Source organism: Dromaius novaehollandiae, chromosome 12 (assembly GCF_036370855.1).
Source record: "Dromaius novaehollandiae isolate bDroNov1 chromosome 12, bDroNov1.hap1, whole genome shotgun sequence".
NCBI lineage: Eukaryota > Metazoa > Chordata > Aves > Casuariiformes > Dromaiidae > Dromaius > Dromaius novaehollandiae.
Genome location: NC_088109.1, coordinates 20,902,497 through 20,923,856, shown reverse-complemented (window position 1 = coordinate 20,923,856; position 21,360 = coordinate 20,902,497). Strand labels below are relative to the sequence as shown.

The 21,360-nt window shown below is 43.4% G+C and overlaps 1 protein-coding gene across 7 annotated transcripts in view; it reads right to left on the bottom strand.

Moving 5' to 3' along the window:
• Positions 1 to 21,360, bottom strand: part of MITF (melanocyte inducing transcription factor) — a 112,151-nt gene that overhangs the window by 61,678 nt on the left and 29,113 nt on the right. Inside the window, exon 1 of one of the 7 annotated variants that reach the window (XM_064519187.1) lies at positions 1,142 to 1,163. The exons of the other annotated variants lie outside the window; for them this stretch is intronic. The gene's annotated coding sequence lies outside the window, so the exon portion shown is untranslated. Of the gene's footprint in view, positions 1 to 1,141; positions 1,164 to 21,360 lie in introns of those variants that run through there. 7 annotated transcript variants of the gene reach the window in all.

Sequence of the window (21,360 nt, the reverse complement as noted above, 5' to 3'; positions counted from 1 at the left end):
CTGAATTACACACCTGAATCACTCACTAGTTTTCTGCGATCTCCCTTTCCATTCCCACGTGCTTTCTTTTAACATAAGCTCTTCAGCATCTCTAGTAACCCAACACATCTGCCATTAATACCTGCTAAGACTCCACACCTTGTCATTTTATCACTGACCCTTTCGGGAAAGAAATCACTGATTAGAGCAGAAGTCCCCTTGACTTACATCTGCTGGATTTGGTCTGTGTTGTTTCAGCAAATGGTTCAGGAGAAACAGCTCACTCCGTGCTACCTGGGTGGACACATTTTAATGGTGGGGGGGAACAGCAGAACGAAGCCAGCCTGACTTTCAGCGAGCTGGCACGACTCTCATTAGGATTTTTCAAAGCACAGCAGGATTCAGTCCATCAACAGCATTTCTGTGATGAATTTAAAACTCAATGGGATAAAGAAAAAGCCTAGGTGAACAAGGCACTCCTAATGCTGTAAGAGGCCAAAACATTGCAATGCAACTGTGAAGAGTAGCAGTCCCGGGCTGTATCACACAAGGTAATAGCACAGAGCACAAAGAAGAGTAGTAGAAGACATCTGTCCAAAACGTGAAGGAACTGAAATTGAAGTGATGAGAGAAACAGAGCCCACTTTACATTGGGAAGCTAAAAGTGGGGCCTTTTAATCTCACAAAATGGAGGTTGACAGAGACGAGTGTTGCCATTATAAATACAGCAGGGAAACAAACACTCAAAAAAGAACAACCTTGGCATTTTACCAAGCGATATGAACCAGCTATGAGTAAGATTAAATTAGTCCCAGCAGCTATATTCTAAGCAGCAAGGTCCCAAAACTGTTTTAAATTGAAGGACTGGCAAAGGAACAACCTGCTTCTTTCCCAAGCAAGATGCATGATTTAAGCAAAGTAGGTCACTGTGGAATGAAGCAGCCGGTAATGACCTGTGGGCCACAGAAGATCCCCTCCAGCCAAGGGCTCCAACGTGACAGACACATGACAAAGCAAATTTTTCAGCAGTGCACACAAATCTAAAATAGTGCTGGAATTGAATGGAGCACTAAACAGAAGCTGATGCCTTCACATACACATCAGCGTGGCCAAACACTGCTCTTCTGGAAGGCAAATGTCCTAACCCCAACGGGCTACTTACTGGGTCCCACCACAACAAAGGTAGATGCTCTTCCAGAGCTGCTAGCACATCCAGCTTCCAGTGCAACATGCCTCGTATCATCTAGCGTGCCGGAGCAGCTGGGAAGTTCAGTGTCAACAGCCGCTGTGCTGCAATTTCTTGGAAATCTCTTCCCTCTCACCCCCACCTTTGGGGACTTTGTTGCCCACATGCTCTTGTACGGTAGCCAAGCTGAGCAAGCCAGAGTTCAGAAGCATTGAGCTGAAGCAGTAAATAACAGCTCAAAACATGACCCCTCCTTTTTATCTTTATAAATAACCTGAGTGCCTATGTCACTGTTTCGCAAGCAAGCCACTGTAGTTTAGCAGACTCCACCTCTTGAGGAAGCCTGTCGCAGTATTCCCTGGATTTTGGCACTGAACCTCACTGAGAGCAGATGGGGTTCAGCACTTCCTTAACTTGGGGCAGCCACCAAATGGAATAGCAGGAGTCCAAGGATATCACTAACTTCAAGTACTAACATTACAAAAAAGACCAAAAACAGGCTCCAAATACTGGTCAATTTTTTCCACAGAAAAGTTATTCCAAGTCAGTATTTCTTAATCATGCAAAAACTCCCATCAAGTTATACCAATAACTGACATGACGGCACAAAAAGCAAGCTAGAGTTAGAAAACTATGTGGGAGCAGTGATGGAAATGAGATGCTATTATTCATTCGCATTTGGAACAGAATTTGCTTCAGTCCCCATTTTTTTCCTGTCAACCAGCTCATGTTATCCAGTTTGACTGGCTTGCCAAGTCAGCTTCAGCAACGTTGCCAAAAGCAAATTTTCAAGTTGGTCACCAGCTTTGGACAAAGATTTGCTTCCTTATTCAGCCAAGGAACAACACAAAAATAAGAAAGTAAATAAGAAGCACACCTACCACACTTTCTTCTCTGAGAAGGCTTCCCTTAGTTTCCACCCAACAGCTTCCTGACCAGTGTACAGACACCTTTAATATTCCAGATTGGACAGTCAAAAACAGTCAAAGTCAGTTCAAGTACTTCTTCAGGTCAGCATGCTTACAACAGACATACAGCTTAGAGCAGATTTTGATAGAGAAAGAAAGTTCACATCCCCCTCGGGGTGTTTGCTTTGGCAGGAGAACTAGCCCAGCTCACCTTCCAGCGTCTTGTTAGCAAGACACCTTCACCGCACACCACCTCCTGTCATCGTGGAGAGCTGGAGCTCTGATGCCCCAAAGACTGACCCCAACAAAAAGACTGACCCTTATTACTTTTCAAGGGTTAGACAGCAGCTAGAGGGCCCAGCACCCACACATCGTCAGAAAACATGCCACCACCCCTAATGCCTTTGAACACAAAGATTTTGAGCAGAGCCTATTAAGGGGCTTGACAACGCACAGACTGGGCAGTAAAGACAGGAGTCTTTAAATCCCGGTATCATCCATCCTCTGCAGCCAAGAGAAAGTCATGTGTCTTTAATTACCCTACGTAGCACTGACGAGCAAAATATGATGTAACCAAAGGTAAACCTGCCAGACTCTTGCAACACCCACGCGCAAGTCTAGCGGAGAAGAATCCCCTAAGCCCGTTACACCAGTATAAGTAATCTAAACCCTTGGCATCTCATTACTGTTCATTATAACGAACTTGCCATCAGACATTTCCACTGAAGTTCAGAATAGAACAGAATGGAAACACCTGCAATGGTCATCTAATTTCCAGCCTAGGAATGAAGAACTTCAGCTTCCACTGCTCTTTTAATACAGTTTAATTTATTTTAAAAAAAGAGATTAAGTACACAAAAATGAAGCATGCGACCTGAAGAACATCATCCTGTCTAGCACAGCAAGTGCTCTCTAAACATGCACATCAGTCCATCCATCCTGCTCAGTTGTTTCTTTTAAGACTATTTGAGGGAAAGCAGAGAGGACCTACAAAATACACAGCAATGTCAACCTGAAAAAAATAACGCAGATCTAAATGCATGAGGGAGTATGTTCTAAAGATCAAGTCTGCTTATCCGTAGTTTGAAACTGATGTCTCTAGTATTTCAATGCTTACATATGAGTGTTTTTTTAAAAAAAGTGTTTCTTATTACTAAAAAGCTAGACTGATTCAAAAATTCCCTGAAACAAAAGCAAAAAGTCCTAGGCAAAACGAAGCTATTCCACCCTCCACCCCACCACACCTTGCACAGTACCAGCACCAGATAAAAGGATATTGCAAACTCAGCTGGAATAAAACACCCTTTGGCCGATGAACTGTATTGTTTCCTTTTGGAGGAAGGATGGGAGGGTGGTTGGTTGGTTGTTTTTAAACAGGACAAGAACACCGGTGCTGTAACAGCCCTGAAAAGAACTACACATGAAGCATGAGCAATCCAGCAAGGGAGATGCTGAAGACTGATACCAGCTGCCTTGCAATCAGTACAACCACATCACCATTAAGTTGTACTCTTCCTTATTTAACAAAAAACATTAATATGTTGCCATAAAACAAAAGGGCAATAAAAGACTCCGATTCCAGTGAGTACAGAAGCTCTCAGTACGAAAGGCTGAGCAGCTCCTTCCATGCCCAAGCGTCAGCCATCAGGCTGAGGTAGGAATGAGTCACATAGGGTCCAATTCACCTCTTGGAGGAGTCAATGGCACTTGCAACATCGCTTCATCAAAATAAGCTGGGAGCAATGTCCAAAAACATCAAAGCAAGCCAAAAATAAAATCCCAAATACAACTCACTAAACTATGGCAGCTCTTAATGCCTTACTTTAAGGATACTTCATGGGTAAGGCCCAGGTTAAAATGCCCTACTCCTGTATCGATGTTCCACCACCCAAACGAGAAGGGAGAACTTGTCTGTCAGTCAGTCACTTCATTGGGGCAACTAATAGGTACAGATACCATGAAGAACCTGAAGGAGTTGATTTTGTCCAAAATTGGCCAGTATGTTCTAGATTTTGACTCAGCAGCTTGAAAAACACCACAGTTCAACCCATTTATCATTTTCTCGCTGCATTATTCAACAGTGGCACCATTTTATAGACTGTCAAAGTACTATCCACCAAGAAGCAGCATCCAAGAGCTTTTTTCTAAAAATGTTTCCTATCACATCCAGAACAGCAAAATGCAAACTGATATGGGTAGAAATTTTTCTTTTTTTCTTTAATACCAAAGTCCATGTTTATAGTTTTCATTTGATATCAAATGTAATGAAACTCTTTGAAACTAATAAATCAAGTGGGCAAATACAAGGTGGAACTCACCTTGCACACATTTCTGTATTGATTAGCATTTCACGCACATAAAAGTTTTATGGTCAGTTGACTTCCAGACAGAACGGCCAAGCCCTGTATTTTCTTCATCCCAATTAAAAAGGTGAATGTAACTGTTTGTAATGGGATGGGGGCAAGGAAGCATGGGAAGAGGACCAGAAAACAAAACAAAACAGAGATACTTACATAAAATAGATTTAAAATTGCATTTCCAGCACAGCAATAAAACAACATGCTGCTTGGAAGCATTCTTCCACTCCTATTTATCATAATGGTGGTATAAATTCCTGCCAAAGTGAACTTTGAATTTGTTTGTTGTAGAGGAAAGTCAAGCAAATTCTATACTGCAGAATGCTGTTTTTAGAGTGTGAAAGTTTGTTCCCTTCTAGTGCCATGTCAAATCAAACTTTTCAGTCTGCATATAAAGTTTTGTAAATACATTTGAAAAAAAGGAAGATTAAAAACAAAAAGGTCCTAAAAACAACAATCCTTGCTAAACGCCCTGTGTAAATGTATCGCCAATTGTAACTTTTTCTTGTTTTATTGGTCCACTCCCAAAAGTTTGGCATCCAAAAGCAACATATTATTTCCACATGGCAAAGAGAAAAGGAATTTGTTTTTAAAAAAGCTTGCATAAAATCCAAGAAATTTGGAAATTTACAATTTCAATAAAAATAAAAAATAAGTTACTTGATCTATACTCTTAAATGGCAGTTTCTGACCATTAGCAACAGTAAATACAGATAAAACCTTTTATTCCACTATCAGAGTGGAACTCAAGTTGCTGTAAGCAGCCTGATAAAGAAGTTCAATTATTCTTCCCATGCTTATCTGTTATCTGAAAACCATGGACAGTATCATTACAACTTTAGAAAAATGCTTGGAGCTTTCTCCGCTCCGCTCTGCACAGGCAGAGCTTTCATCCTCCAGCTCCACTTCCATCTTCCGCATTTCAATTCCTATTTCTTATGGACTAATGCTCTTTTAGCACAAGAGGTATTTGACTACAGCATTTCCAGCTAAGAATTTGACCTGCCCTTACTACAGCTGAGGAAACCACACTGAAACAGCCATCCCAGGGCAGCGCCGGCTCCGATACACAGAGCATCAGTTGTGCAGTGCGAGATGCTCGTTTGCAAGAGAGGAGTGAACCGTGGAACCAACCAGCTGAACATTAGAAGCACGTTAGAAAGGTCTTGTACACACTTGTTAGACTTTTCCAGAGAAGAAAAACAAACAAGCAAGCAAGGAAACATTTGCCACCCTGTTTTGGGTTGTTTGGGTTTTTTTTTTTTTTTTTTGGGGGGGGGGGGGGGGGAGTCAGGGCATTTTTTCGTTTTATTCTTACCTGGGCAGGGGGAGAAAGAAGGAAAGAAAAAAAAAAAGAGAAAAATACAAACCAAAAGACACCCAACCAAATGTTGAACCCAACTTGCATCCCAGCTCCAATACTTTTGCAAGCCAATCACAGGAGTTTGCACAAAAACACAACCCAAGCTGGAATCAGAAGAGACAGTTGTTCTGCACAACGCTATGGAGGCTTTCAAAGGCAAAACCCAAACAGGCAGCCCCCACACACCCAGAACTTACCCAGTGAACTCATTCTGTAACTGCTGCGATCCAGCCAGGCGCGAGCTCACACTGAACCGTTTCTGCAGGCCACAAAACCAGAACTACCCCGAAAGGGCTTAGTAAGCCCCGGCTTCCAGAAACTGACTTCACTTTTACTCCCACCGTCCACCTCCCAACCCCTGCTGCTACATGTGCGTCTGCCTCTCCTACTTCTGCAAATGCAAACAGATGAGTAACTATTGCTGCTTTGTAAAACTCCCAAATCCATCATCGCTAACAACAGCTTTTGTTTCTTTTATTACCAAAATGCTTAAGTGCTTTCATAAAACACGCATTGCTGAATGCTTTCTTCCATTGAGCTAGTGCCTTTTTCCATGCAACCTTAAGCCCAGATCTCTCAAACAATTAGTTTATGTGTATGGACATGAAGTGGAGCAACCGCAGCCTCGCTGAAAGGGCAAAATAAGTAAATAAAAATCTGTGCTTAAAGTCCCCTTCACTTCAGGTATTAAGAGTTCAATCCAAAACTTTAAAACAGAGATATTCCCACCTGCTGCATAAAACTGAATCCAACCTTAGAGCTGAGCTTTCCAAACCGAGTATTGCCCGCTGGCGGGCTGGACCACGCTGCTCCCGCGGGCACCCGAGCCAGCTCCCGCTCGCTCCTCGGAGCAGAGATGGGGGAAAAGGATAGTGCGCAGGGAAAAAGAGAAAACAGAGGGGTAACACGAGAGGAGGAAAAAGGAGATGATATAAAGCCATCGCTGTGAAATGATGGGGGAGAACCGCGACAAAAAGCCTTCCCTTGCACAAACCCTGAACTGATTCACCACTGGTAACCAAAAACCACACAAAAAAACCTTTTGTTAGAAAATTCAGATTTCCTTCCTAGAATCAATGCAGCTACAGGAACTCCTAAGCACAGTAAGTGCCTTACAAATAATCTCTTTTACCAGAAAATCTGCCTTGTTTTTATTTAAGGGAGACTTACAGCACAGTAAAGGATCCGTTTGCCTGCCTGCTTCTGGCACTGCAGAGGATACTCACGCACCTGGCTGAACAGAGGCCCTGCTTCACAGCTTTTCAGTTCAGAGATGTGTATTTTCCCACACAGAGCACAGATCTAACCTTAGTAATACCAAATTCAAGGTCTCTGCTAGCCAGTAGCTCTTGGAAAGCGATTCAAAGCTGCTGGGCTTTGGTTGCCCATCCAGGACCATGAGTAGATACCAGTAAAGTACACGTTCAACACTTACATCAGGCCACAGCATTGACCTGTTGATAGCATCCTGAAGCTTTCGGTATTTTTTAGCCTTCTAATTTCTGTTCAGCAATAGTCTGCCCAATAATAATGTTGGGCATCACATCGTGAGTGATCTTTAAGCAGTAAAAGCACTCTCTCATGCTTGTGAGAGCCCGTTTTTCAGTTTGTTTAAAGGACGGCACCACGAAACAGCTTACAATAATTACTGTTACAAAATAGGAAGTTGAATTATTAGGCAAGCTTCATCTGCGTAACTTAATCGGCCTAAAAAGGATGAGACATGCGTGTCCAAGACAAAAGACTGGACTCTGTGACCCCAGGCATCTTTCAGGACTAGGTTGCTGCAACTGGGTTGCTTAGGAGATGGACTGGCTTCTTCATTGTATGAACCATTCCTATAACTCCGACTGGGGCAGCAGAGCACATACTTGTCCATAAAGTAGATCGCAAAGCGTGCATGCAGAAAGCAAACACTGTGGAGAGGGCGTGATGAGAATATTACATAAAAATAGGTTTCAAAGCGATACCACATATCAGTATTTAAGCTCCCTAGTGCACTGGAGCCAAAGGCAGAGGCACAGGTAAATCTGGAGTAATCGGTCGGTAAGCAAGGAAGCAAACACAGTTATTGTAAGCCAACAAAAAGAATCATTCCAGATTGCCTTTGAACAGCATCAGCATTATTTTGGTCGCAAGTTTCAAAGGGAAGGACTCTCCGCCATCAATATAATCAATGTTATTGTAGTGCCGGCACTGCAATAACTCCACTGAAACGATGAAGACCTGCCCGAAGCGCTGGTCCGCGCGGTGCTCCTGCGGAGAGCAGCGCCCCAAGCCGCCGAGCAAGAGCAATATGGGAATTCACCTGCAGATGAATCATTAACGAGCAACGGCTTCTCCATTACTCACAGCAGCTCCAGAGTTACTGCGGGCACGGCTCGTTTCTAAAAAGAGAACAGCCAGCAACACGAGTACCAGCGCATTCATCAAAACTCAGCATAACGTAAAAAGGAAAGAGGAAGGCTGGCTACCGGGCAGCCTTGGCCCAGAGGGGCAGTTGGCTGGGGACAACGGCATGGGGAGCCGACATGCTCCCCTCCCACCAGGTCACCTGCCAACATGCAACCCACCTGCACGGGCTTTTGCATTACACCAAGGAATTATTAACTCCTTCAGCAACAGAGCCGTCGGGCCAGCAATGCAGATCGATAACCAACCAACCTGCATGCTACGTTTGACCTTTAGGGGACAGTTTCCACGTGCCGTTACTCATCTACGGCAAGTGCTGCTAGCACACCTCCTCCACGTTTGCTCTGTGCTACCGAGAATAAGCACCAAGGGAACCGAGCCGGCGTTCTCAGGCTATAGGTAAGATTAGGAAGCTATTAACGCTGCTTTATCAGGAATTAAGTGCTCTATGACTTCATGCAAAGCAAGAGCTAGTCAAACACCAGAGTTTATTTTTCAAACTTCTGTTCAACGCAGAAACAAAAACAAGTTTAAAGAAAAGACCTGGGAAGGAAATATTCAACTTACTATCGGAACAACTATTTCTGCTTAAGTATTAATATACGTTGAAAGCAATTTGCACTAAACAAGACCCCCCACACACAGAGCATTCTGACCTCTTCCTACCAAACATGCCAAAAGCTGACATACTGCTGTGAAACACTGCAATTCCCATTAAACCGGATTTTAATTGTTTTGTGGGGAAAACAATTAAAAACACTTTTTTTTAGTTGTTGCATGTCTTCCCCGAAAGCAGCAACATACAGGAAGGAAATCTTGACAAAAACGGCTAGACACACTGAGGCGGACAGGAAAGACGTCTAAAGTAACGCGAGTTCGAAAGAGGAAAGCTGAAACATGCTCCAGCAGCAAGAAGCTGCCAGACTGCTCATAAGAGACTTGTCGGCTCATAACCGAAATATCGGGAGTCAGATGCACAGCTAGTCGAGACAACAAGATTTTTGAAGGAGCTTACTGACTTGATTTCTCTGTAATTGCATTTTTTGCAAGTGCAAGAGGAAGCCACGGAATAAGCAGGCGCTGCACCTGCATTGTGCAGATCGAGGTATCAGCATCTTTCTTCTCCATCAGTGCAGACGGAGCACAGCTTGGGAGCACTTTTAAAGCCCTCCAGAAAAATCAAATCTCAACTCCAAAAGCAAATGAATGCTTTCCCAACTATTCACTAGAACCAGATCACCGCACCAAAGCCAGGCTTTATAAAACCTGTTTTTTATCCCAATAGCTGATCATTTAGTCACAGCTACACTTCTTTATTAAGCTGTCAGGAAAACCAGATAAAGCCATTCATTTCACAAGTGCAAGATTTACAGGATGTTCAAGACGAAAGCCTTTCATACAGCAGCAAATACAGTAGATTTTGTGAACTGCCACCCCCAGCAACAGTTGCGCAGGCTGCATGTGTTTGTCAATGTGAGTTGAAATTATTTGTTTTCCTAAAACACACCAACCAGTGCAGAAAATGCAGTGAGCAAAGTAAATTAAATTCAGCAACTGGAGCCTGAGCTGCAGTTTCAGACTCTGATCTGCTGTTCATATAAAAATTGCACTAGTTTAGAGATTAGGGATGAGAAATAAGAACTCATTAGCTCTTCTTCAGAGTTCATGATTCAAACCTGACAAAACACACACTTCAGTGTTTCCAAGCCTAAAGAAAATTCCAGCAGGGTCATGGAAGCTGCTATTTATAGCCAGTTTAATCTCTGCGCACTCAAACACAGCTTCTCTACGTACACACATTTTGTTAGCACTTGAAAAAGAAAATCTTTGTTAATGAAAACTTAATCATCCATCAGTTCTGCAAACGTAAATGAGTTTTTCCTTGTAACATTAGCTGCTCCTGACCGAACTGCAACAAAAAAACAGCCTGTAATTTTTCCAGTCAAAATTGTTAGTGGAAAATCTGGGCCCTGGAAAATATTCAGTGACAAAACCGAGAAACAAGAATGCGGAAAGTTACACAGCAATTAATTTCTTCAGTAGGAAACGAACTCTTCTCACCTTTAGCATGTATCGGTACAATCGAGACTGCTCTCAAATTTGCATTTCCAGGCTACAGAGCAGTAAAACGCCTTGAGAAGCGCCAGGCATCCTAGCACAGGAAGGGAAGCCAACAGCTCGGCAGCCATCGGTCTTTAAGGTCATCTGCAAATGGAAGTGTAGCTGGTACTTCAGTTCTTCTCACTCAGTCCCAGCATAGAAGATGCACAGAACTAACAGCGTAGTCATCCTCAGCTACACACACAGAGGAGCATGAAGCCCTCTGGAAAAAAAGAAAAACCCCAACCAACCCACACCAAACACAAGAAGCCAACGGTCTTCCAGTCTACCTTGGATGTCGGCTGCCCGCTCATTGCACAGATCATTCGGGCATGAGGCCGTTAGTAGAACTGCAAAGCAAATGGGTCAGGCACCCGTTTAATCTGCACTGGGACCAGGGAGACACGATGGGATAGCTGGTATGCCGGCATTGCTGGGCAAGCAGTGTCTCAAACTGACCACCTCCTAGGACGAGATGACTGGCTCAGCAGGCAAAAAGGGAGAGTAGTGAATGTCGTTTACCTAACCGCAAGGCACGTGGAAAACTGGATAGACCACCCAGATCTAAAGGCAGTGGTCAGCAGTTAAACTGCACGTTGTGGATGGTTAATTGCAGCATTCCTCAGGGGATCAACACTGTTTGACATTTTCATTAGCAACCTGGATGATCCTTGCAGACACTGAGAGCTTGACTAGACAAGGCTGCTTAGAGCCTTGTCCAACTCTGAACTTGGACACGGAGCCAGGGGATTGGACCAGATGACCTTCAAGGGTCCCTTCCAACCTGTTATTCTATGACTCTACATTTGGTCCTGGAACACTGACACTTAGTCTTTGCCTCTTAAGTTGCTGATCCTATACTTAAAAGCATGGAAAAATATCCATATTAATCCACATTAGAGAGGTTTCAACCACGGCATATGGGATGAAGAATGAAATAGCACAGGCACCACATCATCCCTTGGAAAGGCACACGAACATTTATACTTGCAGCAAGACTGTCTTGCTAGTAGTCAACAACTGGTCTGGGCATTTATTGCTACACAGGTGCCACACCAGGTCATTGGCTCACAGGGCCATTGCTATTACATTCATTATTATTCCTCATAAACGTTTGCTGAACTGCTGTGTTTTCAGACATTCAGAGGCTGAATGTTCCTACTAACCAAACCTTTTCAAAGGATTATGTGAACATCATTAAAAGCTTACATGAAATCTCTACAACTACTGAAATCCATAGTTAGCTAAGCCCGCAAGTAAGAAACCGCTGATCCCTTACATATGTTCTCTTCTCCCCATCGAGCACACTCAGTGCAGAGCACCATTTGGAGATGACAAATTTTTCTAAATGCCTTCTTAAAAACTGACAGATCCAATCTCACTGTAAGGGAATAGTTAGCAGCTGAAACCTCCCAGAAATAAAATTCTGGTGAGTCCACTTTCAGCATTTTTCCTGTTCAAACTCAATACAGACATGCACATAGAGAGACATCGGTTCTTCAGCATAGAGCTATTCTGCAACAGTGTCAGCCCCAAAAATCACTGTTCTATTATTTTAAGCAAGGTTTAAAAAAAGATTATAGATTGAGGGAGCATGGCAGAGCATCTTCATTACCAAACAATACTGTTAGTGACACCACCACATTATCAACACATTGCACTCAAGGCTCTGAGTTAACGGTTATTCAGCATTAAAAATAGAAGTGTTTTACCAATGTATATGCACCAGGAAAATTATGCAGAACGAGTCAGAATCTCTCCGTGTTAGTTTTCGACAAGTGATATAAATCTTTTAGCAGGCACAATTCATAACCAGCAGTCATTTCTCTTAAGGTATGCCTCAAGGAAACTTGATGTACATCCAAACTTCTGCAAACTTGCTACTTTCTGTTGGATGCATCTTTCATTCTCCCCAAGAGTGCAAAAGATGTTCTGAGCAGGCTACGGCATGCCAGGGAAACTTAAAATAGAAAGCACTGTAGCTACCGATATTGCAAATACAAACACAGCTACTAGTATATAGTGGTGACAGCAATAGCAGCGACACGGATCCGGAGCAGCAGAACGGTCAGGCACTGTTACGGTTCTGGCAAGCTACTAAAGGCTCCCTAAAAATCCAAGCAGAAGAAAGGGAATGGCAATTTAACAGTCTGAATCAGCAGAAAACAAATGAAATGAGTTGAGACAAATTCACAGCACAACTCTAGCCCTCAGGCTTCAACGTTACTAAATTTAGGATTTTTACTGCAGAAAGCGGAGGTAAGAGAGCTACAAAAACGCTTTAGCAAGGTAACAGTTATAGAAGGAGTCGAGAGCAAAATCTGTATCATTTTCACCATGTTGTACAAGAAAAGGCATTCTCAATTAGCAGCTAGGACATCACGTATCCTGCCACTTTTGTATGAACGGGCAAACGAACAAGCATGTTTTCCTGTAACAACAGAGTTTAGGGAAGACAAGATCAGAGGACAGAAACACAAAACCCAGATCCTTGGAGAAAAAAGCGCCGGATTGAGCAAGACTTGCTTCCAGACACCAAACTAGTGAAGCATATGAACCTTAAAGTCTGCTTAAAAACATGAGATGTCAAATTTATCACAGCACACCAGTCAGAGCTGTGTCCAAGTCTAAGGTAATAATGTCATGTTTATTTTTGTCCCTGACTCCAGCCTAGACACCCCAGCTGTATCTATGCTTGTCGTAGCATTTTAAAGGCAACACAAGAACACACACAGGGCAGCAGAGGGTATATCAGATTACACATTTCAGAGACCAGTCTCGGTGCATCACCAAAAAATAAGCAATTTAGTAAGCAACTCCAGGACAACGGAAACACCAAAGCACATACTGAGAAATACTTTCCTTAACCTTTCTCAATAATTTTATACCACGTTAAGGGCAAACAATACTTCATAGATTTTATAGTAAATCATTGAGCCTCATTTGGAAACCTAAAAGAAAGGGAAAACTAAAAACAAATCTTCCGAAGGGAACGTCCACCATCTCCCCGGAGGCTCTCCAGCGGGTCGGACAGGGCTGCTGCGGGGACGGGCAGTGTCCCAACCCTTGGCTGTGGCTTTTATTGCATTGCTGGAATGCAAGCATTAATGTGTATTTAAAAAACAGAGACAAAAGGCTCAGAAGGGAAACAATAAATAGCATCTTCATGTTGGGAAATTAAGAAAGAGCAACCTCGGTTTAGCCTACACTGGGTGCTCTGCCATACAAAATGCTTAACTTCCAGTATCCTCCTTGCCAACTACACATACTCCAAAATAAAAGTATGTTCACTTTGCTATTACCAAAGGTTTAAATTTCAGGTCAAAATTTCAGGTCAAAAACAAAGCTGAACTTCTTGCTGAAGACAGAAAAGATTGCTCCCAAAGGACAGCTATTTCCATCCCAAATAACACCTTCCAGTAGCAGCAGTTTAGCCCTAGGGACAATAAAAGTAGTCCTCCCTCAGAGAGGGACTAAACCATTCTAGAGTAATTCATCCTTAGGCAGACAGGGCCAAACCCTACATAAAGTGCCATGTTACTGAAGCTGGTCTGAAGTCACTTTAAATGGAACAATAACTGGTTTAATAAAGAAACAGATCACATTTAAGTATTCTGATTTATTTCTTAAGTCTTACCAGGAGAAAATAAGCCCATCATCAAAAGGTCACAACGTTATGAACTGATCTGTTGCGTGACCCTTTGCATCAACACGAAGATCAGCGTTCCACTGTGGGAAGTCTCTCATCTAAGGCACTCTGAAAATAAGCCTAGCTGCTGATTGTTTGGGAAACTGCACACTGAAAGGAAAAACAGTTTCATGTTTGGTGGAATAACACTGCATCCACAAGTCTAAGATAACAGTTCCACTCATGATGGTAACCCCCCAAAATTCCTAAAGGACAGTTTTCCTTGCATTTGTTCTCCAGGGTGCACCAAGGATGCAGAAATGGTCCCCTTTTAGTTCTTCCATGTCCATTCCATCCTTGCCTCTTCCCTTCTTCTTCCAGAATTGATACTATTTCCTGTGTTGTGATTTTTGTGAAGGCCTTTAAACCTCTTTAGATATAACACAACAGCAAGCTTCCAGCACACTCAGAGGAGACCAGGACAGCAATACACATGCAAATACAGTCTCTGTCTCCCAGAGGTTTACTGCAGCATGAACAAGTCCTCAGCTGGATGCTCACGCATTGCAAGTGGACCCAAATGCAAATCTTACCATTTAATCTGTATGACACTCCCTTTCAGCTTTTTGTGGGAGACCTGATTTAGGAGGTGGGGCTATAATTCAGCTATTCCAGATCAAATACCCCCACAGGCGTTCAACATAGATGGCCACAAACACTTTATGCTTCTAGAGTCTTTCAGGAAAAACATAGCCAACACACAAAGATGGTAGAGTGGCTGTACCTACAGGCTTAAACATTTTCACAGTTTCTTAACCACAACCTTCTTCCTCTCTGAAAATTAGGCAGAATCCCAAAATGCACAAGCCCCCACTTCTCTCCAACACCCTAAGCCAGGCTACGTGTTTCTCTCTCCTTCCCATATGTTCTTCTAAAATGGTTCTTCTTCTTTCCCCCTCCACGAGCTTAGGATAAGAAGCTGCAGATACATGAGCTGCACTCATGAACCCATACAGAAAAAAAATCAGCTGGTTGATAGATTTTTGGGCCAGAACTCAGAACTCAAAGCAGATGGCCCAGATTGCCCTTGGTCAATCTTAGACAGGTGTTCAGTACATCTCCTTCGCCCTCCCTAAATATAAGTGAAATTGGGACAGATGCCTGCAGGATGCATCCACAAAGTACTTACTAAGAGCAGCTCATGAACAAACCCATTCCCCTGAAACATCGGAAGTTATATTCTTGTAACAACAAAAAGTAGTATTCTTGCTGCCATGATAACCAGAGAATATGAGCAAATCAAGAGAAACACTTGGAAAAAAGGAAGAAAGCCTTTAACAGTCAAATTCTTTACTAGGCTCACAGGTGCTCACACCTAGCTCTGCTCAGGCCACACCAAGCTCTGAAATAGTCTTTGTTTTGGTGTTTCTCAGAGAAGACAGAAACAGGGCAAGAAGAAAGAAACAGTGCTGAACAAAGCCATTTTTCCCTTGTGAAGGCAGTCCAATTATATTCCAGGTCTATCGGTTCAGGCATCTATTTTTTCCACATGATTTAAAACACACACAAACACTGCACTGTAAGAAAATTATTACTTAATGGTAGGCCAAATCTAAAACACCAAGTTCACTGTTGTTCCAATAGCATGTCAAGAAATGAAGCAGCATTAGCAATACAGAGATTTTTCACATGCCATTGGTTGTATAAACCAAGAAAATTACCGCTATTGTGGAGCAACTGAGCTTTCATATGAACTAATAATTTAACCATAAAAACATTAATCGGTTCTTTTTCACTACATTTTACAGAAGCCCAGTTCCTAGATGCAAAGCCAGCTCTGCTTACGTTTGATTACTGTTTCAGGGGGAAGGAAATAATGAATCATTTACGAACAGAAAAGAAAAAAACCCAAGCAATTAAGCCATCACTCCCAATTCAGTCGGCAAGTTTTCCTTTACTGTAGGATGGTAACATGGTTAAACCAAGTCACCACAGCTGAATTCCTTCCCCTCGCAAAGGCTGATACAGCAAGGCCTTCACGGCACCAATGTCAAAGTGCAGCCTTCGTGTTCAATTCTAGTGATCCCACTACTAGCCACAGGAGCAAGCAATCCTGAGTAAACAGGAGACAAACAAATCACAGTGAGATGTAAGCTACAAAGTGCACATTACGGCTGGTTTGGGTCATGGCCACAAGGACTAGCGGACAAGCAAACACAGGGTCCAAAGCAAGAAGCGGCAGAGAGGCCATACCCACCCCTCACCTCGGCTGAATGCGAAGCATTTCCACGGCCTCCACAAGCGCGTGCTCTCCAGCCTAGACTGCTCTCAGAAAAATGGTAAGCTTCCCAAATCCTCACAGTTTCCATCTGTGATGCCAACAAAAAGTCCTTGACATAATGTAGGCTCTCATTGTCCTGAGACCGGTATTTGTGATGACTGCTACCCTGCTGTGCCTCTACACCGCTTACTTGCCTCTCCTTTGCACCCCGAGTTAAGCAAACTCACAAAATTAGAGGGACAGGTTTCATTCTTGGTTTTGTGCTGTACAAACCGCTACCGAGTACAGAAACGCAGCTGGGATTCCTACAAAGAGCAGTTCTACAAACAGTCAGGATCTGGCTATTAGCCATAAAGCTACAGAAGAGAAACGCCATTCAGTGTTCGATAGTGCAGGTACAGGGAGAAGGCAGAGGGGAGCATGCAATGGTGGAGGACTTCATGTCGGAAGGAAAAGGGTGTAGCACGAGAAGCCTTCTCCTTCGGGAGAAAGGGGCATGGGAAAATATGAGACGACGACACAGATGCGGAGAGGAAGCTGCCTGGGCGCAGCGTCAGCACGCAGGGAACGGCCTCCGAGGGAAAGCGAGACGGGACTGGGCGCAGGTGGGAACTGCAGCACGGGAGAGGCAGAAGCCAGATACCAGGCCGGGGGGAAGGAATGGCAAAGACAGACAGGGCCAGAAAAAACGGCACAGAGAGCGAGACGAAGATACTCTAGTGACACTTGCTAGAAGCAAGGAAGGAGGAGCGCTTATGTGGGTGTACGTGGAGAAAGACAGATGGGGCAAGAGATGCACGTTATGAGTCCAAGAAGGGCAACAGTAGCTCTTAAAAAGAGAAGAAAAAACAAAACAAAACAACTACTGAGGAATTGAGAAAATAAGAACAAGAAACCCCAAAGGCTTTTTGTTTTGTTCTGGTTAAGGGAAGGTCAAGACTAAGCGTTACGTAACACAAACCGAAACGCCTGCTTCCACGAAGCGGACCGGTCAGAGTTCACTACTCCCGGCCCGGGGGACCACGCGGGAAAGCACCCTTGCACGGCACGAACGGACAGCACAGCAGCTTCTCGCTCGCAGGGCTCCTGCGGAAGGAAGGAGCCTGTTCCATGGGGTTTCGCGTGCTACCCCACAGCTCCTACCCCATAGCTCTAGCACTGTCCGTTGAACTACTCCTACCTGTCAAGGAATATCATTACAAGTAGCTGATGGCCGAGACCACAGGAAACTGTGCAGAAATGTTGTTTGTCCTGCAACCAAGCACATGCTGTCCGCACAGGGGGAAAGGGTTGTTTATATCCCGCAATATTTTGTAAGGTCTTACTCGCAGAAGGTCATGGGAGAGTTGTCCTTGGCAAAGGCAACCCTCAGCTCCTGACTGCCACTGACCTGCGTTAGTTACCTCAAAGTCAAGTCACCTCCTTCTCAGTTTCTATTTCCGTATCTGCAAAGCAGGAGACCTCTTCTGTAAGTTCCTTGGAGGTCTACGGGAGAGGAACACCAAACTGCAACTACAAGAGATGCCTGCTATCACCCAGGCACAAACAGCGGTCCCCGCTCTAAAGAAAACTGAGACGGGCCAAACACTTGGATGCATAAATCAAGCACAGCTTCACTGAGGGTACAAAGTTTTGCGTAAGGCACAAGGCAGACTGAGTAATCTCCAGCAACGCTGGCAAAAATAAATAATGCCACCCCCCAAAAAAACAAGAACACCCACCAAGACAAAACAAGAACAAACAAACAAACAAGCAAACAACACCCTGACAGCTGGCTTGGTCCCTCCCTGCCTCCCAGCACCCTCCGGAATAGCGTTCCACATGCATAACATTGCATTGCACAAGCAGCTAAGCATTAGCTGTGCTTAAATTCCACACTACAACGAAAAATAAATCATGAAAGGCATCTGGAATGCTTGCAGATTTGCTTTCTTATCCACAGCAAAAGTTTTATCGGCCTCTGCAGTTATTCCTCAGATCTCTGCCCAGATGTGAACTGAAACTAGTTAAGTAGCAGTACAGTTCACCCTTGATGACACAGAGTTTCTAATGAGGGACTTCCCAACCAAATAATACTCAGACTTTGAGTAATAATTATTCATACATGCTATAAATAAACACAGTTCCTAATACTTTTAATATACTCAACCATCATGTACTAAAGCCTACTAGGGCTTCAATACTAGACAATTTCCACAAAGAAGTTCTGTTCTCCTGAAATATTTACACCACAAAAAAACCTCATACATTATTTCCCACAGTGACGGAGGAGTTAAGCAGAATGGCCTAAAATGGACTTACTGGACATCTGCTTTATTATAGGTCTGTTCTTTCACACTAGGTCAAAAAAACATGATGAAGGTCAAAAACCCCATTTACTCTACTATATGCATTTGAGAGAAATGAATCAAGTGTTTAAATGTGTGCTTTTTTTCCCCATCTGCATTAAAAGTAAACTAGCAAATGTTAAAGAAAACAGCTGCTGAATGACTTGCTTCTGCAAATTAAGACAGAGTACACTTGATTATTGGTCCTATTTTGCTATATACCATTGATCAGTAGTGGATATTTTACCCTCTGCTTGGGAGGGAATGCTCTCTCTCCCTACCTGAAAGCAGATTATTTACTCAAGTCGCACAACTCAAGCTTTTTATGTAACATTTGTTTTCCTCTGTTAACATACCTTTTTTGTACACATATGTACATTGATACATACAGCAACTTCTGTAACTGCTGTTCATCAGTTAATTATTTGATTGTACTACCACAACACACAGGGACAGCTGTTGTCAATCAGCATCTCATACAGAATCTTACACATCTTATCCAGAAAGCACTAGACAAGTAGCAAAGATGACCCCTGTCCCAAAAGTCTTACGGTAAAAGACAACAAACAACATAAGCAGCATGGGAGAAGATAAAATTGTGCCAAGAGACAGCAATGGTCTTTTATAAGAGACACCAATCAATGGGTTTTGTTTGCCTGTATAATAATGATAATAAAGGAACAACCCATTCATACCATGGATCTCCTCTTCCCTTTAAAGAAAGCAGAAACACTCAGTTACACCTTTTCATACCAAAGTTAGTGGTAAACTCACTTTGCTGTGACAAGACCAACAGACTGAAGCTTTTACTTTAAGCAGCTGTGTAGGTGGTGGTCCTTCCTCTCCTCCTCCCCAAGCTCTCCTCCGCGGAGCCTTCCCCTCCATTTTCTATGAGCGAAGCTGATCTTGTGTAACGCTTTCTGCTTTAACACTTCCTGTAGCAGCATCTCAAGCTCATCGCTACCTGCCAATTACATTCCTCTGCTGACAAGCTGAACTTCAAGAAGACGACACAGACGGATGGAAAAACGAGCTATTAAGATCAAAGAGGTGCTCTTAATAGGAACACAAAACAACCTGAAGAAACTGAAGAGATGGGGCAGAAAAAGGCAATAGAAAAGCAAGCCAGATAAGCAGAGGCAGCAAGAGGCACCTGCTCCAAGAGCTTGGCTGAGATGACTCACCTGGTTCTCCATCCCTTGCTCAGCTCAGAGGCAAGTGTTACACATCAGGAATCAAGGGTGGAGCTGACAACACATTTCCTGGGCAATCACAGGAGCAATAAGCAGCCTGTTTGTCCACCCCATGAAAATTATAGGAACATCAAGGCTGTTCAAACATATGCAGCATGCAAAAACACTCTGAAAGCTGCTCCATCATTTCTGGGCTGCCAGGAGGTTAGCGAGAGCCAGAGGAGGTGGCATACACTGGGGGGATACTACAGAGATCCACTAAGCAAGAAAACTCATGTTCTTCTGTGCCACTGGGACAGTCTCAAAGACATAACACCAACTCACTGCCAATCTCTTGGTTTACAGTATGGTTTATTAATGAGACCATTATAAAAGGTTCATAATGATAAAAATCATGAAACAATGCTCTACGGGACAAGCACACAGCAAAGCTTCAGGAGGGAGAAGCACATAACAGACAAATCTGGAACAGTGGCTTCAAAGGAGGGAAGGGCAGAAGGCAAAGGGCACATATGAAGTTATGGCAGCTAAAGTTAACTTTACGAACATACGGGGACCCCTCAAGGATGAAAGAGCCGATACAAGGCACGACACACCGGATGGGGAGTCTGGTGAACCAGGTTGTCTGGAGAGAGAACTGCTGCGCTCTGAAGCATAAGGATGCATTTAACATACTTTATGTCAAAAAAGAGAGTGAGAAACTGAGAGCCTGGAGGAAGGGAGGAGTTCCCCTGTGTGCTGTAAGAGAGACTGAAGGATCTTCTCCTACTGCTTTTAGAGATGTAGTCCCATTTACTCTATATAAAAAGGACCAAATGCACATGCACAGCAAAGAGACAGTGAAGACAGAGCAAGGAGATGAAGGGGGAACTCACCTTGATATCAGTTCCCAAGCAACTCCTCACATCTAGAAAATCCCTAGCCAAAGCTCCTGCAAAGTGAGACCGTCTCAACACGTCCATGCCGCCTCATTTCCTTTGCGATGAGACTCCCAACACCCCACTGCATTCTCTTATGTACCCAACCGATACCTTCGTACTCTATGCCATTCATCTTTCTCATCCTCATAACAGAGCTATTACTTACAGTGCTTCTAATCACATTTAATTAGTGTATGTTGTATGCAAGACATTCATAATCTTCAAAGTATCTTCCAAACGCGAGCTCTAGCAGAAGAGATTTCTCCCCCTGCTCAAGGTATTTGGCAACAGGATAGCGACAGACATCTCACCAAGTGGCCTTTTGGTTTCCACTCCCTAAGGCGGCACAACCCTATGAATCGAAGATTAATTTCACACCCACCTAGGATGAATGAGCTTTCCTGAATGTTTATGACATGCTAAAGAAGAAAGCAACACGGGGAACATATGACTCACCAAGTATTTGCTAATCTAGATCTGATCTCCATAAATTATTAAATTTAAGTTTCAGAAATGTTCAGATTTTCAACGCTCATCTCAGACCTACAGCACACTATCATTATGGTTGACCACAGTACTGGAAGGACAAAACAGGTGCACAGTAACTTTCTCTGGGAGACAGAAAATACCAACTTACCCAGATCAATCAGAAATAAAAGAAAATCCAACCTTAAACAATAACATATTTCACTGATTAAGACTTTCC